Raw genomic sequence first — 27774 nt, forward strand, 5'->3', positions numbered from 1 at the left:
GTGCATATAACCCTGTATTTTTCCATTTTATTACAAAAGATCACCTAGCCTAAGATTCTTTTTTCATCACACCACTAGGCAATACAAGCCCAACTATTCACTGCATGTGCACAGAGAAAAACCACACTTCAAATCATAACTTCATACAGTAGGTAGTACAGGAATAATCCCAGTAACCATGGTCAGGCATCATAGACTTTTTCCTAGAAAACTTAAGTACCTATTTAGAATAAATTTGTAAAAATGAAATGTTGAGGATTGAATATGCTTGAGTATCATTTCGTAATCAACAGCTCTTTCATAAGGAACATCATAACATTAATTTTGCTACTAGATGAAGATTAACCTCTTAAGGTTAACTCTCATAGCAGGTCAGAAACTTGGACTGTAAATAAAAACGAGAATCAGGCTTCACGGTTTCAAAGAGCTTTCACGTAAAAATGCTTTATCTAAATCACAACTATAGCTTTAGCACTGGATGATATCCATCTGGAAGGCAGAGGTAAGACACAAAAGCTGTAGGTTAAGGAAGGGAATAGGGGGACTTCCCTGGCGGCGCAGTGGTTAAGAATCCGCCTGCCAACGCAGGGGACACGGGTTCAAGCGCTGGTCCAGGAAGATCCCACATGTCGTGGAGCAACGTAGCCCGCGCGCCACAACTACAGAGCCCGCGTGCCTAGGGCCCGCGAGTCACAACTACTGAGCTCGCGTGCCTAGAGCCCGCGCACCTCAACAAAGAGCAGCCCCCGCTCCGCTCACCGCAACTAAAGAAAGCCCGCGCACAGCAACGAAGACCCAACGCAGCCAAACAATAAATAAATTAAATATTTTTTTAAAAAAAAAGGGAAGGGAATAGGAGAAGCCTGTAAACACAACGTATACAGCACCCATTCTTTTTTTTTTTTTTTTTTTTTTTGCGGTACGCGGGCTTCTCACTGTTGTGGCCTCTCCCGCTGCGGAGCACAGGCTCCAGACGCACAGGCCCAGCGGCCATGGCTCACGGGCCCAGCCGCTCTGCGGCACGTGGGATCTTCCCAGACCGGGGCACGAACCCGCGTCCCCTGCATCGGCAGGCGGACTCTCAACCACTGCGCCACCAGGGAAGCCCAGCACCCATTCTTTTTTAAATATTATGAGCTTATTTCGTGTAAATACAGCATGTATGCTATTTTAAATAAAATTTCGATTCAAAACACAAAGTACACCAACAACTCATTTTGCCTTCTTGAACTTCTAGGATAAATAATGCCCTCTGAGTTGATTTTAACATCTCCAGAGGAAAACATTTTTAAAACTAAACTCTTACTATGAGAGATCAATTTAGAAAAAGACCAACATTTTGGCACAGTTCCGAGAAATAGTCATAAATAGCTCTTTATTTCATTCCGAAGCATAAAAATATTTCAAAATAAATACTAAACCAAAATACTTTATATGAATGGTACTCTAATATAATAGTTGTGGTAAACTGATTTACAGATACTAACGTGACTCAGCCTCCCTTATATAAAAGACATGCAATATAATCGTGAACACTTCTAAAATGTTGGTATAGGGAAAATTGCTAGTTTGCTTTCAAAAGGAGATCACTTCTGGAGGTACCTCTAACAACAGCAAAACCAGCAAGCTTTTAGATCTAAAATTCAGCTTCCATCAGGACGAACTGTGGCAGGCATCTGACACAACACACCCCCACAAGAGAGAAAGGTAAACATAGAAGTCACACAGCTTTCACCGTAATGTCTAAGGCATTAAAGTATTTCCATAAATCACATATTACCTTTTTAACTACATATAAAAATAATCCTTGAAACAGCCTGGGTCCCAAATATCATAGAATCCTGAGGCTACTGGGTAGGAAACAAATGATACTCACTGCACTCTTTTTTTTTTTTCTTTTAAGTTTCAGAAGAAAAGCAAAATCAAAGTGTTATATTAGCACCACTGCTAACGAAGGTTTGACATAAACATGGAAAATTTAAAGTACCTGTTCTTCAACTTCAAGAAAGGAAAAGATTATTCCTTGGCTCTTGTCCCAAGCTGGGAACAAGTAAACACAGAACCGGTTTTAAATAAGCCCCAATCAATCAATCCTTAAACTCTACTCAATATCTCCACTTAAGTACGCAGTTGAGAAAGTACGCCAATCAGGAACTGCCCCCCCTTCAGTACCTTCGCTCCTCAAAGCTGGCCAGTCCCTAAACTCCAAGTTTAAAGTCAACCAATCCTTAAATTGTCTCACTTTTGAAAAAAAAAAATCCTGAAACTCCATGCTTCCTCAAAATCCCACCTAAGCACATCTCTGCCTGTTGTGAGGACCATATTCTGCAGGCATGATTCTCCCTTGCTCAGCAAGTATGAAATTCAGCTTTGATTTAGCTACACTGGAGTGGTGGTCTCTTCCTTCAATAATACGATAAATATTATGGTTACTTGGTTATTAGCATTTTTCTTCATGAAGCTAAGAAAAATATTTGTTATAATAATTCAATTTTATGGAAAGTTGAGAGTCTTTGCCTTTTAAGCCTAAGTATAATCCTTCTAGCCCAATACACAGCTGCACTAACAAAGGGGTCCCTTTCCTTCTCCTCTCAACCCCAGACCCACACCTCACACTATCAATGGTCCAAACCCAGCTGATGGATGTACCATATGAAACACTAAAATTTCCAATTACTGAAACTTGTATCAAGAATTGAGTGTCATCAAATAGTCTTCAAAGAATATGGTAACTGAGCAAATATTCAAGTAGATACTCTTTCTGACCTAATAGAAATGACAGTGTGGCTTGGTTTTTTAAGATCTGAAAACCTAAATTCTAAATCCTATCTTTGAGATTGGTTTACTTGGGTAAACTGATCATCTCTTCTTAAATTTTTCAGTCTAGAAAATAAAGCGACCATCACCAGCTCCTACCACCTCACAAAAATAATGTAGGTACTCATTTAGAGTAAGATGAACTCTAAATGTTTCAGAAAGGCAAATAAAACCCAACCATTATGTTATTTTGTTTGTTGCTAAAGTCAACTCAGCTTGAGGTTTAGGTCAGCATGGAAAAAAGTAAGAAAAACTGTCTCAATTTGACATAAAAGATGGCTGAAGAGAGTAATATAGGTTCTAATTAGAAAATTAGAATGAATGGGAGTCCTATCCCAAATATAAATCCCTCTATCAGACTGGCAAAGTGAATCGTGCGAGAGGGCTGCCTGACCCAAGTACACTCAGATACGGCTGAGGGCCACGTTTTGGACGGCTTGTGGACTTAGCGTTCTCAAAAAATAAATTCTAAATGGCAAGTGGTGTTACCTTACGGTTTATCAAAGCTCCGTGAAGTTTCCACTCGAGTCCAGTCAGAGTAGGATTACGAACACTGAATTACCAATTGATTCAAGTTAACATGAACATTTGACTAGGTGTTAAAGGAAACCAGAATGTCACCGCAAGATCTGCCATTTTGGCATATTGGTTATTTTGAATTAAAGGCACTTAAGAAATAGCAGGTACAAGAAAGACACTCTGAGTCTCCTTTGTCCTTCCTGAAAGCAAGAGATAAAAATCCCATGTGAAAGGTACTCTCTCTGTACCAGGAGGAAGACATTCTTATCAGCAGAGGCGGGGAACTGGGGGCTGAGAAATCTGTACAAACAAACCTTATTACAGTAAAACCCTTGTCTTGCTGTTACCTCCTCACCACTCACTGCCCCTGGCCCACACCCCTTTGTCTTGTCAACTCTTCACAAAGTTATCGTTTGTCTAAAATGTGCAAAAGCTTCCTGCTCTGGTCACTTCTTCAGGTCTTCATTCTCTTGTGAAGGCTCCCATGCATATGTAAAAGTTTAATAAAATGTGTATGTTTTTCTCCTGTTAATCTGTTTTATGTCAGTTTAATTCTCAGGCCCAGCTAGAGACCCAGAGAGGGTAGATGAGAATTTTCCCTCACCTACAGTGCCAAGAGGCCTACATAGTTAGGTTAGGCATAGATTTGGTGAATTCATACAGAAACTGTAGAATTTATTTCTAGAGAAGAATCCATGGAGAGGCAGTATAGCTCAGAGGAAACAGTCAAAACTACATTATGAGTTTGGTGACCTTGAATAAGTTACTTAATATCTCTGAACCTGTTTCCTCGTCTATAAAATAGGAATTATTTCACAGGACTGTCAGAAAGATTAAAAGAGATAATGATAGACAGTAACTTTAAAAGTGTCCTAAGCATCAGACCTCTGAGTCCTAGACTTACTTTTGTCACTAACTTGCTATAATACACATGACAAGTCATTTGATCTAAGTCGGTTTCCTCATCTGTCAAACAGTGGTGTAACGCATACCCTACACATGTCATGGGGTATTTATGACAATTAATGTGAAAAGGATTTTTCAAATATAGAGAAACCCTGGGAGTTTTGACTGGGAGATAATTAATTCCACACCCACAAAAATGAAGAGGATTCATACGAACAAACTTGTTACAACCCAGGATTATATAATGCTCCAATTCAATTAACTTTACTAAGAAAAACATTTCACACCTAAGAACATACCCGACACACCAGACCCGTTGGCAACCACTCGGCCACTAGCTACAAGAATTCTTTTCCACGCAATGAACGCACCAAATTGGCTCAGCTCTCCAATGAACTAAAAGCAGTTCAACACAATCTTTTGTTCGAGTCGGGTGTCTGCCACTTAAAACTACCCCTTCAATTTCTAAAGCATCAGGGAAAAAAAGGAAAAGAAGAAAGCTATACTTTGCAGCGTTTCTCAACAGCAGCAGTGTTGACACTTGAACCAGATCATGTTTCAATGTCGGGGTTGCTCTGTGCACTGTAGGGTATGTAGGCGCATCCTTGGCCGCCGCCAACTGGATGCGCAGAGCAGCACCCCTCCCACACAGCTGTGACACGTAAAGATGTCTCCAGGCATTGCCAGATGTCCCCAGGGTGAGCTGGGGAGGGGACAAGATCATCCCCAGTTGCGATCCACTGAGCTACAGCCATAGTACTACCTTCCAGTCGTATTTATCTTACATCTCTCTCTCTCTCCCTATAGACTGGTGGCTTACAATGCAGTCTGAAAAACTAACAGTTTTGCAACATAAGAACTCAAGAAAAGAATGCTGTCTGTAAGACAGTAACGTCGTAAGAAGAATTACAGGTACCGTAGGGAGTTATGGTTCAATTATCTCTTCCATCAACATGCTGTTTTTGCCTCATCCTCTCTAAGAATTCTCTTCTTGGGAGTTTTTTTGGGCTAACAATTTGGTTAGCCTGTCACTAAAGCTTAGTCTCCACCCAGACTTACTAATTCTTATTCGTTAGTGTTTACGTTGAAAAAGAAAAAAAAAAATCAAGCCTTGACGTTTTAATTTCTAAGCAACCAAATATGAAATTAATCAAAATTAAGTGTTCCATAGCTATTTAAATTATTAAAATTAAACATTTAAAATATTAAGTAAAATTACCCAAATTAGTATTCAGCTATTACTGTAAATATATAATATATATGTTGAAGGCAATGTGCAAAAATAAAAGAAACCATACGAAGTAGAGTTTTAAGCATTACATTTAATGCCTACTACATTCCATCACTGGGCTAGACACATGGTTTTCTACAAGAACCAATTTCCATAGTATCAGTACTTACACTGGTACTCTTAACATGGTAGTTTTTAAATTTGCCTAGGTAAATATAAATTTTAAACGCAATTCGGATAAGTTATCTAGGATGCTATATTTCACCTGGTCAGTGTTAGAAAGAGTGGCTTCTGTTGTCTTCAAACAGGACGGCTGACCATCACTGCCCCTCTGCCGGGAGCTACCTGACACAATTAATCGTCAACCTGCTGTCCCAGAGCCTGAACTTAAAAAGTGACAAAGCCTGAGTCATCAACAGGCCACTTAAGACGCAATTCTACTTTATACCATATCTAATGTTCTTAAGGAAGCTAACTGCAATTGTGGTTAAAAAAAATAGTGATAATCACTTCAACTCCATTAAATTTAGGGACGCTACAATAGCAGATTTAAGATTTTGTGAACTGCAAAATGAGACAGCACATCTCCACTTCTACACTTGCGGAGGATTCCTGTTTTAGAGTCCTGGGACTTGGTTATTCAGATCAACTCTCCCACTGAAAGCTAAAAAAGCTAAACGAAATATAACTGCTATCTGTTGTAGGGGAAAAGCTCTGAAATTAATCATGAAATCTACAATGGCATAAATTTATCAATATATAATCTGCAATGGTTCAGATGTGAAATACTCACATTAGGAAGTAATAAAATTGTGATAAATGTATGGAGGTTATAGTACGCCCTGAAAGAAACCCACAGAAATAACATACCTATTCTTGTATGTATGGTTCAAGTTCCTGTGTTTCCACATTGTTCCACACAATTCCACTCATGACAAATATCACCAGATCCTCTTTCTCTGACAAGAAATACAGCTCAGTGTTAACAGGATGATCCGCAGAGAAACTCAAACTCATTCCGATGTGTGGAACTTTGGCCTGATTCACTTAACCGGGCGGAAACCTGCCTAAACACTTCACACAACCCCTCCATCGCCCTCTATTATGCAAAAGCTGCAACATTTTAAGGCAACTCCCTTATTTCACCAGCTGGCCCTGTCAACACTGATGTAACAAACTGGAAAAACTCATCACTCCACCATGATATTCAAATATCAAACTGTATTTCACTTGGGAAAAATTATACGGTTGCCAAATAAAACTAATGCAAATATAGTAAACTAGGCAAGGCTCTGAGTCATTCTTTTCTTGAAAAGGACTCTTGGGGAACCTTGAATCCATCCTGCGACCGCTCAGGCCTTCTTTTGCTCCTCTGACCCCGCCCCGCCCCACCCCTCAAGCGTGCGGGGCAGAGCGGGGGCGGCAAGAAGGCCAGGATGAGCTCATTAGTGTGCGCTCCGTCCACTCTAGTTTTATCCCCACGGGTCCTTCCTCACACTCTGCTCCTCCAGAAAGAGAGCTATGTTTTATTCATCTCTGAACTCCCCAAACCTCAGCCAATATCCTGCATATAAAGTCATGCCTAACATCTACTCCATGGCAAGCACCAGATTCGGGACTGGAGACAGAGAAGTAGAAGAGATACGAACCTCAGCCTGGATGGATGTTGGCTGCCTGAACGGAATCAAGTAATGAAAGGCCAGTTAGCACAGCGCCAACTGCCTGTGTTCCTTTCTCCCCTTGCCAATCAAGGCTTAATGAGGAACCAAAGAGGGCTTTCTCTTAAGAAACACAAACGTGTGTCTTCAGCCCTGACCATTCCCCTGAGTTCCACATCCATACACCCAAGGGCCTACTCAACGTGTCGACTTGCAGGGCGTTACAGGGATAAACTGCATGGGCTTGGAAGTCAGACGGCTTGGGGTCTGAATCCCAGCTCCATCACTGCCCAGCTGGGTGCCAGCAGGCGGGTCACTCTGAACCCCTCTGTGCCTCTGTCTTCTCCCGCGTAAAGTGGGGGCCCTGAGGGCTCCTGGCACACACAGCTGTGATATAAGGATTAAATGAATTAACATGTGTAAACATGTTTAAAACCCCATCGGGCACACAGTTCACGCTTACACGGTGCTTACTGTTATTCCTAGCGCCAATACTGCTGTTACTATGTCAGGCATCTAAAACTCGTCCAAAACAGAATGCACGGTTTTCTTCCCAAACCCCTTTCTCTCGTCTCGGGAAACAGCGCCACTATCCATCCAGCTGTTCCAGCCTAAAACCTGAGAAGTCATCACTTCTTCCTTTTCCCCACCCTCCAACTAGCAAGTCCACACCAGCACTCCTGGCTTCAGAAGCTTTCCACGACTTTGCCCACGTACCATAACCTCGCCAGTACCTCCCTAGTGCAGGCGCCCACCGTCTCTCCCCAGGGGGCAGCAAGACTCTCCCACCTCCCCACTCTCAACACTCCCCGCTCCACGACCCTCCGGCTAACTCTCCAAGAGCACTGAAGTCAGACGCTATTCCCGTGATGCAAACCTCCCTGTGGCTTTCCATCACGCTTCGAGGAGCATCTTCACTGCCCCACGCCTACAAGGGCCCTATCCCCATCGATAAAAATGGAGATAGTAATACAGACCTCAGAAGGCTGTAAAAACTTCATTAGGCGTTTAGACGAGGGCCTCACACACAGTAAGCTCCAGGCAAGGTTCACTACTATGATTATTCCTGCCTGACATGCTCTTACCTCAGGCTCTTCCTCTCCCGTCAATCCATTCAACTACCACCCCCTTTGAGAGGTGTCCCCAGACAGACCCCCTCTGAAACGACCTGCCCTGCTCTCCCACTCTTGGCCTTGTCTTCCTTTGCTTCACCGCACTTACCGCCGTCTGAAATAACATCACGTCCTTGCTCTTTGCTGCCCAGTGCCCCGCCGGAACGTGAGCTCCACTAGGTTGGACATGTCATCTCATTTGATGCTCTAGTTCCGCTTCTGACCCAGGACCTGACTCTGAGAGCACAACACACCTCTTCCCCAGGTTAGGGAACCGGCGTGAATTTCTTAGTAACGACACCGTACTCTCGTTTTCACCTTCATGACCACAGCTGAACCTCAGGAGAGCGATACTACGCATACCATCATCTCCCATTTTAGGAAGAAGGCTCAAGTTCCAAGTTTGGGTGACTCATCTTTGGACGCAAAGGCTAGTAACGAGCAGAACAAAGGTTCGAACCCCTGCGTTCCCAGTCTAAGGCCCTTCAAACTAGGATGGAAGAGTATTAGGCCCTGGAGCTGACTCTACGGAAACGTGATCTCTCAGTCTCCTGAATAAATACACCGGGGGTGCCTGGTCCTCCGCCCTTCGAAGTTCCTGACAAGCACCTGCCCTGCATCTGAGAACGATTCTGGCACAGCACTAACGCGTCGGCGGCGCACCAAGCCCGGGCGGGCAGGCAGCTACGACGGCGGGGCGTTCCAAGGGGACACGGCAGCACCCCGCGACTCTTCCGGGGCGCTCAGAGTTCTCTCTGCAAACCCGCACGGCGGGGCCTCATAATCGCCGAGAGCGCTGCGGTGACGCTTCCAGCGACTTCTTGGCCCCCGTCCACCACGTTCAGATCGGCCGTCGGGCTCGAGGGCGGTCCAGGATCAGAGCGGGCGGAGGAAGGCGGGAGGCAGACCTGCGGCAAGGACCCCGGCCCACGAGACCTCTGTCAGAGGGCTGCGGGTCCCCACGTTCGCAGAGTAGCCCACTGCCTTTGTACGCTTTCTCCTGGCGCGGTCACATGCTAGTGTCACCTCGCGTGCTCTCACGACGCGCCCGGCCCTGGGGCTGCCTCGGAGGGAGGCCGGAGGCCGCTTCGCCTCCAGTGTACGCGAAAAGGGCACTGAGGCAGCAAGTGGTCATCCCTGCAAGTGGCTCCGCCTCAGCCACCTGGTCGCTCGCGGGACCCCAGAGGAAGCCCGGGCGGGGGGGGCGGGGTGTCTCCGCAGGAACCCTGCACCCGACTCAGTATGTGCAGAGGGGAACCCAGTGCCCCCATCGGGGAAGAAAGAAACGGGCCTCTCCCCCCCGGACTCCCCCCTCCCCGGCCTCGATATCGGCCCCAGGGGAGACGCTGCGGTGCTGCCAGGGCGCGGCCTCGCCTGCTCGCACGCCCGTCCCTCCCGCCGCGGAGGGCGCGCTCCCCGCCCGGGCGGGCACCTGTCCCGTCACCGCGTTCAGCGGCTCCCCGGACCGCCCCAGGAGCAGAACCCACGGCCACCACCGACTCCGGGGGTGCGAGCAGCCGGGCTAGCCCCGCAGGCCCGGGAAACTGCAGGAATCCTCAGAAACTTACAGTTTTCCTACCGCGTGCGCGTCACGGCGAGGTGACGTCATGAGACCCGGCGCCCGGGCAGGTCAGGCCGCGGGTCGCCGCCGCCCGCCCCCCCACGGCCCCGCCCCCCGCGCGCCGGCGGGAGACACGCCCTTCATCAGCGGCCCCGCCCCGCCGCGGAGCCCTGGGCGCGGGCGCAGGCGCAGACGGCCCACGTGGCTGCAAAGACCCTGGGAACACAGCAAGCGGGCTGTCGCCCGGGGGCTGGAGCAGGACGCCAGGGTTGTGAGGTAGATTTTCCACAGACATTGCCTTCCCTCCCTCACGTGTTCCTTAAAAGTCCTCCACATGAGGAAACAGCCATTTGCTCTTCACCAGGTGCCACGGGCCCCTCGGCCGGGCGGGGTCAGCTCCCCCGCCGGCCTTTGCTCCTGCCTCGCCCCCTCGAGACTCCGCCCCAACTGGATAGGCCCTGGCTTGGCCCCGCCCACTCTGAGTATGCCCCGCCCCAGGCCCCGCCCCAACCGGACCTGCTCCTTCTTGGTCCCGCCCACATCGGCTCGGCCCCGCCCCCTAGGGCCCGCCCTTCCGGGTCCCGCTCGAGGCTAGGCGGGCGCCCGGCGGCCCCACCCTGTCCCGGCGGCTCCTCTAGCCTTATTACTTGAGTTTTTAGCCTCTACCCTTCCTACTGGGTTTCCCGCTTTGGCTCAGTGAGACGACTTGCAGACTACCGTTCTCCTCTATTAAGCTTAGCAGGCGATGATCTGTACAAACAAGGATGTTCGCTTCTTCGCTCTTGTAAACTTTCCGCCACCTCCTCCTCGCGTGACGACACCTTCCTGCGCCCGTCCCACGGGTCTCTGCCCCTTTTTAGGCTCTTTCCTGTGTTCTTAAAAATGAAGAGTGCTGGTTCAAAGATGGCTCAGTGGAAGGAAAAAGGAAGGCTCGAGAAGCCGACAGCAATATACTAAACATTTATTTCTGACTTGTTGGATTCTTATATTATTACTCTTATAGGCAGAAAAAAAAACTTGATGCTTAAAAGTGGCTCAGGCAAATATGTCTTGAAAAATAAAGAATGGGAAAAACAGGCCTTGGAAATAGACGCTAAGGAGGAAGTACTGAAGAGAGAAAGGATCACTTTTAAAAACTTACTTGGAATCACGACAAATAGCTAGATGAAGCAGGGAATTTTGCCCGGCAGCTCCAGTGTAAATAAAACCTGAAACAATTGTTTGTTTACACTCTCACTGAAAATACTGCGGTATTTTTATAGGAAAGAGTGATGCTGGGGAATGTTAGCCTTTAACGCCTGATATCTGGGCTGGTTAGAAATAAACGTATTATTCAGGAAAAATCCACGTAAGTAATTAAAGCTTAGAGAAGTTTCTGATTTGGATATTATTCGTACATTTTGTCTTAATATATCATACAAGGTTTTAACGATCATCAAATGACATAAGAAATTTTTAGAGTTTGTAGATAACAATTTTAACAAAAATAAGGTTTTTGTTCTGTGGAGCAGTTATAGAAAAATAAGCACTTTTTAAAACTTCTGCATATTGAACAAATGACAGTATATTTTCCTTGCAAAACAACAATTTTAAGAAACCTTTAAATTGTTAATTTCATTATTTACATGCTTATAAAATCCCCAAAATTGGAATCCTTCTTTAAGGAGATTCTAGATACTCCTATGGGAGCGTCCCACACATCGTATATGTCATCTGTCCTTTTATGGAATGGAAATGGTTAAGAGGTATACACCAAATGCATTAAAAGTTCTTCAATACAAAATACTTTTGCCTCTGTAAGATGGTATGACAGAAGACATTCCTTTCTTCTCATCTTATTATTTAGCAATTTTTTTCTCTTGATACCCCAAGATTTTCAAACAAAACAAAACAAAAACAAAAGCCTCCTGTCTTGCTAGATGCAGGAAAGAAGTAATGCGGCCAACAAAAGATTGACAGGCAGGAAGTGTACCCAAACAAGGAGAGGAACCTCAGGGAATATCAAGTAGAAATTTGGGGGAAATACATGATCAGATACAGTCAAGTTTCTGTAACAGACTGGAATCTGATCTAGATAAGTAGCCAGGAGCTAGGGTCAAACGTATGTTGATATTAGAGAGAGGAACTGTTAGGAGAACTGCTTTCTTTAAGGAAAAACAAAAACAAAACAAATCCCTGGACATTCAAGGGTTAGCACTGGAAGGACTAAGGACCTTCCTTCACTCTGGCCCTTGGGGTTTCAGTTTCCCCTGGTGGTTGTTTCACTTTGGTATCTGTTGCCCCTAGCAAGCTGGGTTCCAGGGCCCTGTACTTCATAACTGTTCCTTTTGTCCCATTGGCAAACTGCAAAAAGCTGAACCTTAACGCTAGGGGAAAACAAAAGTTTGAAATATAATGGCTAATATTTGTCGAGTGTTTATATGCACCAGACACTGCATTAATTCATTTAATCCTTGCAACTGGATGAGGAAAGTGCTGTTATTATCTCCCATTTACACACGGGGCAAGCAGAGTGCAGGAGACCAAGTGTCACACGTCTCACAGCCTCTGAGTAACAGTCAAGATACTCTAGAATCTGCAGCCATAACCACTGATCTGTACTGAGTTTCAAGTAACAAGGCAAGAAACAGGGACTTGGAAAGTGCAAGGTCTGTAAATTCTAGCTCCTAAAGACTGACCACAGTGTAGGGGTATCTTCTTCACCATTTCCTGGCCTGTCTCCGCACTTCTATTTCCATTTTTGAGGTGCTCATCATGACCTAGTAAATTGATTTTGTGACCCATTAATGGATTACCAGCCTGAAAAACACTAATCAGAATCCCAAATATCAAATTGTATCCCATGCAATAAGGGTAATTGTTCCCAAAACACAAGCTTCAGTAAACTACTGTTTCAGTAACGTGTGTGTTTTCCGAGTTGCTATGTTAATGTATTTCTTACCATGGATCTCAATTCAAAAAGTTTCAGAAACACTATTATAACCACCACTTGCCTGACTTCTATGCATATTTCATCATTCAGAATCAAGATCAAGACAAACCAAATCCCATTCCAACCCCCTTGCATCCCTCCCAGCTCCAGGATCTGGTCAAGGTAATCAACACAATAACCAGGTCACTTCTACATCCAGAAAGGCTCTTGTCTCCAGGACAAAAACCAAGACTGTAATAATGACAACATGATAAACAGCCACAAAACAAGAGTTACACCCAAAAAAAGAGAGGTTGTCATGAGAAAGGAGCAGAGATGGGTAGCTTGGTGGAAGAAAGACTGGGGACAGAGATTGGGGGGCTGCAGAAGGAGGTACGTTCATAAGCCTACAATCTTACAGCTGCTGTGACACGGTTTGCAAAGTTCTATTTCGTATCTCATTTTATCACCTCTCTTCTCTCATCCCTTTACTTAGCTAATTCTCCCCATCCTGTGGTCTCTCCTTTGCAGAAGCTTCCTCTGAGAAGCTTTGCCTAAACTGCCTTTGCTCTGGGCCTTGGAAATGATTTTCACCTCCTCCCCTGCTGGACTGTATGCTCTGTGAGAGTAGGGGTAATATTGGTCTTGTTCAACCTCAAAGGTTTACTGGTACCTGAGGACCCTACCCTGAGCAGGTACTCACTAAAGATGTGTGGAGGAATGAACGGATGGATACATGACCTCAAATCCACACACTGGCTGGTTTCTTACTCAGGATACTAGCTGCTTTCTAAACAGGGGGCACTGTGTTAATAGAAATAATACCGAGAAGAAAAATCCTTTAGGAGGAATAACTGTTTGAAGGATGGTGCAGCATAATATCGCAAAACCCTGAACAGGGTCCGCTTGCCTGGGTACTTCTGTGCCCAGTTATTTGGAGAAATCCAGTAACTTCTCCAAGCTTCAGAGGGGATTAGGATCACTGAACGTTGTTCAGAGTGAAAGCCCTAATAGGGTGTTAGCCCTCAGGGAACTTTGCGAAATCAGGGCAGGCCACCTGCACCCTTATTTGCATGAAGTCCCTGGAAAGAAATTGACAGGCACTAGGGAACAGCAGTGAATCCTTTCAGACAAAGGATATTGGACAAAGGCTTCTCCCAAAGGCAAGAGTGGGGTGGGGGAGTGAGGAGGGAAAAGGAAAGCAAGTCACTAGTGGTGTGGCTCTGAGAGGCCAAGTCCGTGACTGAGTAAAGGTCCAGGTGCATGCTTTTGAGTGAAAAGCTGAAGGAACCAAGCTGCCTTGCGGGTGTGTTGGGATTCGAGGGCAGGGGAAGAAGGTGCAGGAGAAAGAAGAAGGTGTCAGAAAGATCCAGAATTCCTCAAGGAAGAAACCTCACCTACCACAGCACTGCAGTCAAGCAGAATGTTCCAGAAACAGGCTTGAAGTCTTTGTGTATTCTGTTCTTCCTCCGTGGGATCTATTTTCTCCCTTACCTCTTGGAAAAGACCTAGTCTTTCTTCAAGTCCTATCATTAACTCTCTCTGCTAAAAACAGCCAACTTTTTTGAGCACTTAGATCTAAATCACTGATCAGCGCTCTATGTGAAATCTTTATTTAATCTTCACAACAACTCTTCAGAGTAGCTACTATTTTTATGTCTTTTACAGATGAGAGAAAAAGTGATGTCAAGTGACTTGCCCTAGGTCACGTAGCTTAAAGTTATCTGACTCCCAATTTCAGCCTTAAATACTACCCTGGAGCTCATTGTTTTGCCCAGGTGGTCAAACCATCTCTTCCCTCTGCTCCTTAAAGAAACTTCTATAGCACATGACATTTAAATGTCTCTCAAATCAGAATGCATCTTAAAATGGAAAGGATAACATAATTTAATTAATTTTTTTCTTCGTTTTACAAAAAAATAATGATTTATCTTATCACAGATAGCATCTTTGATTTAATAGCACACAGTATACTGCTTTATAAATGCTTATACGTCTTTCTCCCCACTAAGCTATGAATTCTTTGAAGACGGAGATTGATTCACTCAACTTTGTGTCCTTAGCACCTAACACAGTTTCCGGAATGTGAAAGGCATTGGGCAAATTTCTTGAATTCAGTTGAGGAGGGTATGTCATCTCCCTGACAGGTGACAGGTGGGTGCAACCTAGGAGACAAAAGTCATCACTGTCATCACCCAAACTCTTTGATTATCCGCAAAGCCCTGTTGTTCTGGGAAAACAAAGTCACAACTTCTCTGAGTTTTATCCCAGTTGAGTTCTATTTGGCTCTAAAGGTATGTGAAGGTTCCCCTTGGTAATTAATTCGGCATGTCTCTTCTCTACTTGACAAAGTGTCATTTATTGTTTACCCTTTATGTTGGGTTCAGGCAGTTTGTAATCAGTTAAAGCAATATAATGAGGCCAAATTAAAGTTAAATTTTAAAATCTGATTTTGCAAGGTCAGATCCAGTTGCACCTGGACTTTAAGCTAGAGATGGTGCTCAGGTCACTGAGGTGTTCGATTTGGTCCACGTTGTGTTTTTAAATTCTTGAGTATCAGAAGATAACATTTAAAAAGCAAGTATTTCAGCTTCTTCCAAATATCAGAGGCTCTGATGATGTCAGCCCCCCTCTTCACCCAGGGCATTCATCGTTGGAGTGAAGCTGCCCGGTTCAGAGACACAGATGTTCCCTGTTTTCCCATAACCCCACCTGGGGGCTATTTAAGCTACCCACGTGGCACTGGAGTTTATGATGGATCTTGAAAGTGAAGGGCTGGATCATTTAAGACTCTAGCTTAAGAAGGATCATAAAACCTGCAAAATAAACAGCTTTGCTCAGAAATCCACTAATGCTCTAAGTGAAGTAATGATTTTCAATAGTTACATTTTGCCCTATAGATAGATTTTTCACTGTTTTTATGTCTGTCTTCTAGAGAATAAACTTCTTGTGCATTAGAGATTTTTTTCCAATAAGATATTGCTTTTTGGTATTTAAACAAAAAAGAAAAATACTTAAGAAAAATTGAAGTGTAATATAGAAGGTTGGATGCACAGTATGGCCAGGCCTATGTGCGTGTTGCACGGATTGCATTCACAGAGCACACAGGCTTACCCAGCAGAGAGTCACAGAAGTTTCTCTCCTTCCCTTGGCCTCTGTTCTCAGGTACCAACATGGGAGAAGGAAAGTTAATTATCCTGTTAATTATCACGTTTCCGTTTTGTTCTATACCACAAATGGTCGACTCAATCACCTTTAAATTATACTTTAAAGTGAGCTCCGAGGCTGTATAGAATGTGGGTATTTAATAAGTCTGTTATTTGGGGGAGATTCTCTTGTCTAGTCATACTTTAGGTACTGCTGTTGACATTAGTCAAGATAAGGTTTGGATGCAAGTGACAGAAAACCCCTGAGATAACAGGCTTAAACAAATTTGAAGTTTATTTCTCGATGCGTAAAACTGTCTGGATATATGTGGTCCAGGACAAGTTCGCCCACAGTGGTGCCAGGGATTCAGGCTCTTTCCATCTTGTTGCTCAGTCAATGCTTGATCTACATTCTCAAAGTCACCTCTCCATCCAAGATGGCAGCTGAACTCCAAGAACCCCCCAGTTTGCAGGAAGGAGAAGATCCAGATATTCTGTAGCTTGTACTCCTTAAACCCCATTTTTCTCAAGAAGCTTTTCTCAGCTAATTAAGAGACTAGATTGGTAACTTCTCAGTTCACTTAAAACTTCCTTGTAAAAAACTTCATTCATTTAAATACTTTAAAATGCATTCATGATGGCCATCATCAAAATATCTACAAACAGTAAATGCTGGAGAGGGTGTGGAGAAAAGGTAGCCCTCTTGCACTGTTGGTGGGAATGTAAAGTGATACAGCCACTATGGAGAACAGTAGGGAGATTCCTTAAAAAACTACAAATAGAACTACCATATGACCCAGCAATCCCACTACTGGGCATATACCCTGAGAAAACCATAATTCAAAAAGAGTCATGTACCACAATATTCATTGCAGCACTATTTACAATAGCCAGAACATGGAAGCAACCTAAGTGTCCATCATTGGATAAATGGATAAAGAAGATGTGGCACATTTATACAATGGAATATTACTCAGCCATAAAAAGAAATGAAATTGAATTATTTGTAGTGAGGTGGATGGACCTAGAGTCTGTCATACAGAGTGAAGTAAGTCAGAAAGAGAAAAACAAATACCATATGCTAACACATATATATGGAATCTAAAAAAAAAAAAAAAAAAAGGTTCTCAAGAACCTAGGGGCAGGACAGGAATAAAGACGTAGAGAATGGACTTGAGGACACGGGGATGGGGAAGTGTAAGCTGGGATGAAGTGAGAGAGTGGTATTGACATATATACACTACCAAATGTAAAATAGATAGCTAGTGGGAAGCAGCCACATAGCACAGGGAGATCAGCTCAGTGCTTTGTGACCACCTAGAGGTAAGCCTGACACTATAAGAAAAAGTAGTAAACATTTGGAAATTTTTGCTATACTTCTTTCCTGATATCTTATACCTAGAATATCATGTATCTTCTTTAGCAGAGTCTATAATTTGTTTAAAATCTTTTCTGCATTCTGGACTACCATATTGACCAGTAAAACAAATCTAGGCAAACACTTCAAGGTGAAATGAAATCCAAACCTCAGATCTGTACAGTTAGTTATGTCTGTAAACCAGAACTGGGGGAGGAATGGGGGTGAAAATGCCAATAATGTCGAGAGAGAGAAAGTGCTGATTAAAAACTGGATTGGCTGGTGAGAGACTGGAAATTTTCTTCCTGTTCCCAAGAGGCTTATTTTTTATCTTTCTTTTTCACATGGTAAAGCGGCAAATTAAATTGCAAAGTTAATTCTCATCACTAAGGAAGGGATTCCAAATGTAGTAATTAAGGATTGCTGAGCATTTAAATTTTATTCATGAGAATGAAAACTTTTAAATAATTAAACAATTATTTGTTCTCTTTTACAGATTTATGTTATTATAAAATACTACAGTTTAACATCGAGTGTTTAGGCTCTAGGTTCCAGAGACTTGGATGGCTATTTTAAAATTAGAGCTGTGTTTATTGATATATTTGATTTTATGAATTATGATACTGGAGCTCCCTTGAGAGATGATGCTCTCTCTTCTTCCAAGATGAAGTCCTTAACAGGATGAGATCTTATCTTGCAGGAAACCATGAATTCACTGTGGAGAAGAGTGATTTGGATTTTTCTCTGGTAGGACATAAAGTACATTTTGAATGCTTTACTGTCTCTTCCAGTGATTTATCTTATGCATGAAAATAATCTTCAGCCTTGTTCACAACAGATGAATCTATCTTTATAGAAATTGAACAGTCGTTCTGCAAGAAAACCTAAGAAAAACAAAATGATTTCTTTTTGGTAAAGTAAGCAGTATTGTGTCTTTGACTGAAAATCCCAGTATTTAAGGCTTATGTCAAAATTCTTATTTTAAACAGTGAGGTAGTCATTGGAAAAGTTGAAATTATTGTCTTCTTTACAAGGAAATGCTGAGATTATAAATTCTACATTGTGAAAATGGTATCTGAAAATAAAATTCTAAACAATTGAAAACTAAAAAATATGTTTCTTTTCCCAAATTTGCCTCACCTTTTAAAGTTGAGTTGGGATCCCTCTGCTACTTCAGTAAATAAGGCTACTCTAACTCCCAGATAACATTAAAAATATAACTGCCTAGAAAGGAAACAACTTCGGAAGTTAGGGGGCTTCAAGCAAAACTAAATTATAGTGCTTCATCAAATGACACCAATAATCAGAGGGGTTATTTAATGAAATCATGGGGTTTTTGTCAACAAAATAAAAGCTTTAGCTTTTTACATATGGACAGAGAAAACGTGTATAGCCCCACGTTGTCCTGTCGTCACCTTGATGGACAGAGATCGTTATTAACAAGAGTGTAATACAGGCATCCAGAGAGTCTGGAATTCTGTCTCTGTTAAGATTTAGATCCTGCCAGTGGCTAGCAGCTGTTTTAAATTTAAGAGGACAGGAGTGAGTTAGCGACATTTTGTAAGAAATAAATGAGCCCTCAGTGCACACCAATTGCTGGTAAATTCAGAAAATGATAAACATTCTTCCTTGAGCAAGAAAGTCAGATCGGAAACACACCTGCAAAGATTTATTTTCAAAACAGCAAAGATGTTGCTGTGCAACTGAAATATTCTATTTTCACCTTTCCCCCCCCAATTTTTCCTTCAGGATGGTCTCCTGACTTCAGTTGCTCTCATAAAATCTGAGAATTTTTGATGAAAATAAAACAAAACTCAGAACTTCACAGCTCAAAAGTGTCCACTTCAGTTTTGAAACCTAAGTCAATTTCCATTAACATTTGCTCAACATAATTTTCTTATTTTGGTCTATGCTTCTTTTTTTTCTGTGAAAATAGTATCAACATTTTAAAAAGAATGAAACAAAAAAAACCATTAAAAAGCAATCAAAAACTGTCCAGAAAACTGAACAGTTCTTAAGCCACCCAATAAAGGGGCTGCTAGCACCAGAAAAAAATAGATAGTATGTCTTATGTTTTATCCTATGACTGGCATTCCAGAGAGTTGGTGAAAAACTTTGAACAAACCTCTTCTTTAAGTCAATTGTGTGAAGTTTTAAACTACCAACTTTCTAGTGTTTCTAAATATTATGTAATTGATGTGAATGAGAAAATTTGTATTTCTTAATAAACCTAATTTATAGAAAACAAATTCCCCCAGGTTGCCATTTTAATTTCCTGAAATAGATCCTCGTGTCTGTCACTTAACACACTATAAACTATATGCATTTCTTATTTCCTTGTCTTTAAATCATAATTCAGGAAAACCTATGAAAAGAAGAATCTATGTTCAGAGGTAAAGTGAAAACTGAGATAAAAATATAGGACAGTAATGGAGACTATACTTAATATAATTAAACTGTAGTTCTATGCCATAATTTGCTTCTAAAATTAGATGATCATCAAAATAGCTCTTTATATTTGTAGTTTTCAAAACTGTGTAGCATTTTTGCCACCATCAGGTGGATGATACACACACACACACACACACACACACACACACACACACACACACAGAAACCACATAGGCTGAGATAAGTGAATTGAACTGATAAAATGAATTTTAGGTCACTTTAATAAAGTTAGACTTTATTAAAAAGGCTACATAATGAATTAAAATAGAGTATTTTTTCAAATAAATCCAGCCCAAGCTTTATAAAACTACTGTGTGTCAGTAAAAAGGATATATATGTATGTGTGTGTGTATATATATATATATATATATATATATGTATACACACACACACATATGTCATTCCTACTCATGCAAATTAGACTTATAAACATTAGGGTATTAGGGAAGGTGAAAAAATAAATAATAGTAAAATAATTTCTATTACCATGGTTTATATTACTGCTTCCAAACATGATGAAAGGGTGTGAGAAAAAGATCCTTTGTGATTGTGATCATAAATGCCCAGTCATTACCCCCCAAACGACATAAAATCAGAACCTAGAATTAAAACAACAATAGCAAAAACAAATAAGGAAAAAATCCTCAGGGTGCCAATATAGCACTGTGCTCCTCTCCTTATGATAGTTTTTTTTTCTTTTTCCTATTGCTTTGGGATTGCAAAAAAAAAGTTTGTCCCACAATGTTATTTCTATATAAAATGTGGGTCTGCATGTGGGTCCTTATGTTGCACAATCCTTGGTGGTAGACGATAACATCTTTACTTACCCGTCTGCCAGTATTTTCCTGTGCACACAGAAGGTCCTTAAAATACAATTGAAAAAAACATACAAATAAATAATAACACATCTTGTCCTTAAACTTAATCTCAATGACATAGCAACAGCTGCTTTGAAGGGAAGGATTCAAGCAAAGCTAAACCACAGAAAACGGTTACCAAAACTTTAGCTAGTGCCTTGAAGAGGCCGCACGATAACCTTTGATGTCCAGTTCAAGTCTTAAATCTGTGGGAGCAATGGCTTAGAAGCCCTGAAGCCCTAAACCGTGGAAATCCAATTTTGACTTAAATAAAAAACATTTTGTTGAAAATGGTTTCATACATTAAGAATCCTTGATGCATATCTTTTACTAATTTGTCTTTAATCTTCTGGAAAAAGGAATAATTTTGATATAATCTACATCACAAAACATAATGCAGTAACTCAAAAATATACAACAGTAATTATTGCTATTAACAAAATGTTGGAGAATTTTAAAACTCTATGAAGAGACATTTAAGGAGACAGGATAAGCAATAATTCTTAAAATGTTAGCATTCTGAAATGCATACATATGCCCAGAAAAGTCTAGTTTAATATTAAATGTATCCATTTTTATGTATTTTGATTACTTACAAATATTTTTAAATGTGTGAAATCAGAATTTATATTACAGAATAAATGCTAATTTTCATAAAGTAGACTTACTTTAGATCTATTAAGTGTGTTTAATCATTCAACAAACATCAACACACGCTCTTGCATGATACTGAGGTACTGACTGCATAGTAAGACATTGATTTTCAAGGATCTTTCAGTTCGATAGAGGTGATAAGATAGTAGGAACAAGTAATATCAATACAAGAGATAAAACTCCAAATATTGTTGAATTTCAGTTATAAATGTAAGTTCTAAATAAACATTTGGCAATGTAATTATGAGCCATGACCAAGGAGGTTTGCTAAGTGAATTTATATATATAAAATGCCTGGAGCATATGTAGTAAGTGCTACAAATGTGTTAACTATTAGTTATTTATTCCAGAAATATGGAATAGGATGATTCAACATTACGAAAAATGTCTAGTTTCTTACATTAACAAGAAAGAAAAAATGCATTTGTCAATATATACAAGAAACACACTTGATAAACTTCAATAACAATCAACCAAAAACCAAAACCCAGCAGTTACAGGGCTAAAAGGCTAACGGGTAAAGTGTCATCATTAAAATCAGAAAATAAATAGGGATAGCTACTTTCTCAATCAGGGGTCAGTCAAGAGGCGGACATCACACCAGTTATTTTAGCAGAGAGAATTTAATATAAAGAATTATTGAGAGCTGTGAAGGAGGAAAAGTGTCCACACACTAGGAAGCCCCTTCGCGGGTGGAGACTTCGGGAGGCGGAGTGGGGGAGCTTGGGAGCCGCGGAGGAGAGCACAGCAACAGGGGTGCGGAGGGCAAAGCGGACAGATTCCAGCGCAGAGGATCGGGCCGACCGGAACTCACCAGCCGAGAGGCTTTTCTGCTCGCCCGCCGGGGCGGGCGGGACTGGGAGCTGAGGCTCCGGCTTTTGTCGGAGCGCCGGGAGAGGACTGAGGTTGGCGGCGTGAACACAGCCTGCAGGGCGTTAGTGCACCGCGGCTAGCCGGGAGAGAGTCCGGGGAAAAGTCTGGACCTGCCGAAGAGGCAAGAGACTTTTACGTCCCTCTTTGTTTCCTGGTGCACGAGGAGAGGGGATTAAGAACGCTGCTTGAGAGAGCTCCAGGGACGGGCGCGAGCCGCGGCTAAAAGTGCGGAGCCCAGAGACGGACATGAGATGCTAAGGCCGCTGCTGCCGCCACCAGGAGGCCTGTGTGCGAACACAGGTCACTAGCCACACGCCCTTCCGGGGAGCCTGTGCAGCCCGCCACTGCCAGGGTCCCGGGATCCAGGGACAACTCGCCCGGGAGATCGCACGGCGCGCCTCAGGCTGCAACGTCACGCCGGCCTCTGCCGCTGCAGGCCCGCCCCACACTCCGTGACCCTCCCTACCCCCTGGCTTGAGTGAGCCAGAGCCTCCGAATCAGCGGCTCCTTTAACCCCGTCCTGTCTGAGCAAAGAACAGACGCCCTCCGGCGACCTACACGCACAGGCGGGGCCAAATCCAAAGCTGAGCCCCTGGGAGCTGTGAGAACAAAGAAGAGAAAGGGAAATCTCTCCCAGCAGCCTCAGAAGCAGCGGATTAAAGCTCCACAATCAACTTGATATACCCTGCATCTGTGGAATACCTGAATAGTCAACGAATCATCCCAAATTAAGGAGCCCTGTGGATGAAAGGCTCTTGGTGCTGCAGCCAGGAGTCAGTGCTGTGCCTCTGAGGTGGGAGAGCCAACTTCAGGACACTGGTCCACAAGAGGCCTCCCAGCTGCACATAATATCAAACAGCAAAAATCTCCGAGAGATCTCCATCTCAACGCCAGCACCCAGCTTCACTCAACGACCAGCAAGCTACAGTGCTGGACATCCTATGCCAAACAACTAGCAAGACAGGAACACAACCCCACCCATTAGCAGAGAGGCTGCCCAAAATCATAATAAGTCTACAGACACCCCAAAACACATCACCAGACGTGGACCTGCCCACCAGAAAGACAAGATCCAGCCTCATCCACCAGAACACAGGCACTAGTACCCTCCACCAGGAAGCCGACACAACCCACTGAACCAACCTTAGCCACTGGGGACAGACACAAAAAACAACAGGAACTACGAACCTTCAGCCTGCAAAAAAGGAGACCACAAACACAGTAAGATAAGCAAAATGAAAAGACAGAAAAACACACAGCAGATGAAGGAGCAAGATAAAAACCCACCAGACCTAACAAATGAAGAGGAAATAGGCAGTCTACCGGAAAAAGAATTCAGAATAATGATAGTAAGGTTGATCCGAAATCTTGGAGATAGAATGGACAATAGAATGGACAAAATGCAAGAATCAGTTAACAAGGACCTAGAAGAACTAAAGATGAAACAGGCAACGATGAACAACACAATAAATGAAATTAAAAGTACTCTAGATGGGATCAATAGCAGAATAACTGAGGCAGAAGAACGGATAAGTGACCTGGAAGATAAAATAGTGGAAATAACTACTGCAGAGCAGAATAAAGAAAAAACAATGAAAAGAACTGAGGACAGTCTCAGAGACCTCTGGGACAACATTAAACGCACCAACATTCGAATTATAGGGGTTCCAGAAGAAGAAGAGAAAAAGAAAGGGACTGAGAAAATATTTGAAGAGATTATAGTTGAAAACTTCCCTAATATGGGAAAGGAAATAGTTAATCAAGTCCAGGAAGCACAGAGAGTCCCATACAGGATAAATCCAAGGAGAAATATGCCAAGACACATATTAATCAAACTGTCAAAAATTAAATACAAAGAAAACATATTAAAAGCAGCAAGGGAAAAACAACAAATAACACACAAGGGAATCCCCATAAGGTTAACAGCTGATCTTTCAGCAGAAACTCTGCAAGCCAGAAGGGAGTGGCAGGACATATTGAAAGTGTTGAAGGAGAAAAACCTGCAACCAAGATTACTCTACCCAGCAAGGATCTCATTCAGATTTGATGGAGAAATTAAAACCTTTACAGACAAGCAAAAGCTGAGAGAGCTCAGCACCACCAAACCAGCTCTACAACAACTGCTAAAGGAACTTCTCTAGGCAAGAAACACAAAAGAAGGAAAAGACCTACAATAACAAACCCCAAACAATTAAGAAAATGGGAATGGGAACACACATATCGATAATTACCTTAAATGTAAATGGACTAAATGCTCCCACCAAAAGACACAGATTGGCTGAATGGATACAAAAACAAGACCCATATATTTGCTGTCTACAAGAGACCCACTTCAGACCTAGAGACACATACAGACTGAAAGTAAGGGGATGGAAAAAGGTATTTCATGCAAATGGAAACCAAAAGAAAGCTGGAGTAGCAATTCTCATATAAGTTATATATATATATATATATATGTAGTTTGCTTGAGTGCAGTGTTTTTTGTTTTCTGTACTGAATTCATTAGCATGGGTCGGTATAAAATTTAGCATAGGTCAATATGTAATTTGTAAACTAATAAGGTCTTAAAAGTGAGGAATTAAGTCTTTTAAATTTAATTATTTATTGTAAAGAGCAGAATAGCATACATAAACAGGTGCCTAAGGAAAACTTGTATTCTAATATGGAACTCTCATGAACACCTTTTTTTTTTTCTTCTAACGGTATGATAGTAGGCCATTTGATTATTTTTATGGCTTTAACTTTACAACAATGAAATATTCGTAAATTTTAAAAAGTATTTTTCTTTATTTGATGCGGGTGGGATACTGGAGAAATGAAAGGTCAAACATCTATTGAGGAATCCATACTTGTCTATATATTGTGTACTTTTATTTCAAGAACTGATTTAAAATTCCTAAAAGGATGCTATAATAAGTTATTATGCCATTTTACAGACTGAATTAAGTGAATTTCAGGGAGGTATGAAACTTGCCTAAGGCTATCCAGCTACCAAGCGGTAGAAGTGAGAATTAAATCCAGGTATACCTATAAAAAAAAAAAAAAAAAAAAAAAAAAAAAAAGAAGGCGAGGGCAGCACCAGGGTATGGGGTTGTTAGTTTTATAGGGGTGAGTAATTTCATACGCTGATGAGTGGGAGGAGTATTCCAGCTATTTTGGGGAAGGGGTGGGGATTTCTAGGAATTGAGCCACCGCCCACTTTTTGACCTTTATGGTCATCCTTGGAACTGTCGTGGCACCTCTGGGTGTGTCGCTTAGCTTGCTGATGTGTTACAATGAGTGTATACTGAGGCTCAAGGTCTAGTGGAAGTAGACTCGTCCGCCATCTTGGACCTATTTTGTTCTAATCAGTTTATGTTGTGTCCTCGGGCTATGTAATTCTTTTAAAGGTTGTGCCCTGCCCCCTCTCCTCCTGTTTCATATTGAATATATAATATTTACCAGAAAAAAAAAAATTATATGGCAATACAAATTATAAATTAAGAAGCATGACAAGGAACTTTGACTCAGAATCAGACTTCTGGGATGATAATTTTAAGAAATAACTAAAGAAACAAAACCCATGGAAATGAACATATTCATTTTAACATTATCTATTATATGGAAAAAATGGAGACAGTTTATAAGTCAAATAATGAGACATTTAATAAGTAAAATACAGAATATAAAACTCAGTAGAATGACTTAGAGCCATTGAATGGAAATGGCTTTGGTAACAACATGGAAAATCTTTGGCATACAGAGTTCACCAGAAAGAACAGAATACAAAGTTATATGGTCACTATGATTATGACTATGTAAAGCTATGATCAGATTTTATAAGGGAACATATAAAACTGAAACCACTGTATTAGATTTATGGGATTAGAGGTAATATATTTATAAAAGAAATCTTTGGGCTTCCGTGGTGGCGCAGTGTTTGAGAGTCCGCCTGCCGATGCAGGGGACACGGGTTCGTGCCCTGGTCCGGGAAGATCCCACATGCTGCGGAGCGGCTGGGCCCGTGAGTCATGGCCGCTGAGCCTGCGCGTCCGGAGCCTGTGCTCTGCAACGGGAGAGGCCACAACAGTGAGAGGCCCGCGTACGGCAAAAAATAAAAATAAAAAATAGATCTTTTATCACTGTGATAAAATTTCTCTTTACAATTTGAAATGGGAAACCTGAATCTAGGAGAAAGAATTCTCTGATAGGACTCTGAAGTTGGAAGGGAAAGAAATGAAGGTATATTTGTCTTAGGGATTATTGGTTGCTGGAAGCAGAACACCACTCAACCCAGCTTAAGTAAAAGGGAATTTATTGCAAAGAGATAATATGAACACAGAAAGAGAATCCTAGCTGGGTTGCAGAACAGTGTGGGGCTAGAAGTAGAGATGGAGCCACTGGCCCATCATGGCCTCACCAGACACATGAATAAAACATTTTAAATGAAGACCAGATCCAACCCCAGACTTGCATGGCCCTGAGAGTGCAAGCCTCCCTGTCTCACCCTAATCGTGCCCATGGGTTCTGTATTTACAACTTTGACATTTTGTTCACCGTGGATTTTGCATTAATTTTTATTTATTAAAATACTGTAATAAAATAAAAAATAAAAATAAAAAAAAAAAGAATTATTACCTAGGTGTCAACTTCACAAGGTAGCTTAAAAACAAAAAAAGAACTTGGGATCACAGAGGTAGCAACTGCAGAAAACAGCTACCACTATATGATGGAGCGGGATCAAGAAGAGAAGTTGGAGTTATTAAAGCTTAGAAGCTTAGAGAAAGGCCTCGAGGAAATGAAACGCAGATGTCATGTATCTCTGAGTTGGGGGTGCAAAGAGGCGGTTCCTACACATGTTAGAAAACTGTTCATGGGATTGTCCTGCTGCTGTGGGAAGGAACTGCTCTGTCAAGATGAAGCAGCATTGGTAGGTTGACGCTCATAGAACAGGGAGCAAATAAGGAGTGACCAGAAAACAAACAGTAAGGAACAATCCCTGCTTCCTTCTCCTTCCTGGGAGCTCTCTGCCAGTGAACTCTTTATCAGCACAGTTTAACAGGGAGACACCTTGCAAAGCAAAAACACGGTTTGCTAAATTCCAGCCCCAGCATCACAAGCAAAGCATCAAAGGTTAGGTTTGGAATGAAGAGTGGCATGTTTGCTATCACCATTATTATTCAAAAATTAGAAACTCAGGCTAATGCTGAAGGTAAGAACACAAAATAATAACAATCAACATAAATACTGGGGGAGGGCAGCGAGAATTCACTTTATTTGCAGAAGATGTTGTTATACTTAGAGAACTCAAGAAACTATACTAAATTATTTTTTAAAATAAGAGACTAAGCTATGGTGGCAAGATGTAAGATAAATATACAGATGTCAATGGATTTTTCTCTGTACTTGTTGCATCAGTTAACTTTGTTCTGTAGCAAAACAACCCTGATACAATAGCAAACATTTATTTCTCACTGACATTCCATGAGGCCTGAGGGTTGGTGGTGGGAGATACTCTTCCATGAGCCTCTTGTGTCCCTATGTGTCCTGCTGGGTATGCTAAGCCTTCAAAACCCTGATCATTTTTTTTTTACCCAGCCATTCCTCAGGGTTGAGTATGCAGTGAGCAACCTTGAGGGAGAAGGTAATACCTACCTCTGGGGCAAAGAGCAGGCTTGCTTACTGCTTGCTATGACGTGATGGGATTTCAAGTTCACTGTCCCTCTCCTGTGATGCAACCGA

The 27774-nt window shown here is 42.1% G+C and overlaps 1 protein-coding gene and 1 long non-coding RNA gene across 49 annotated transcripts in view; both read right to left on the minus strand.

Annotated features, from left to right (window-relative positions):
- The window catches only part of ZNF438 (zinc finger protein 438), a 284020-nt gene extending 273477 nt beyond the window's left edge, over positions 1 to 10543 (minus strand). For 5 of the 48 annotated variants that reach the window (XM_049706476.1, XM_033403401.2, XM_012536304.3 and 2 more), the window contains exon 1: positions 6344 to 8305. The gene's annotated coding sequence lies outside the window, so the exon portion shown is untranslated. The other 43 variants (XR_004476153.2, XR_004476148.2, XR_004476130.2 and 40 more) reach the window with 28 other exon arrangements.
- Positions 10544 to 17636: 7093 nt separating this feature from the next.
- The window catches only part of LOC117196115 (uncharacterized), a 107957-nt gene continuing 97819 nt past the window's right edge, over positions 17637 to 27774 (minus strand). The window contains exons 10-11 of the long non-coding RNA XR_007475779.1: positions 20497 to 20532; positions 17637 to 18102 (exon numbers count right to left, since the gene is read on the minus strand). This is a non-coding gene — a long non-coding RNA (uncharacterized LOC117196115). The remainder of the gene's footprint in view (positions 18103 to 20496; positions 20533 to 27774) is intronic.

Source organism: Orcinus orca, chromosome 2 (genome assembly GCF_937001465.1).
Source record: "Orcinus orca chromosome 2, mOrcOrc1.1, whole genome shotgun sequence".
NCBI classification, from domain to species: Eukaryota; Metazoa; Chordata; class Mammalia; order Artiodactyla; family Delphinidae; genus Orcinus; species Orcinus orca.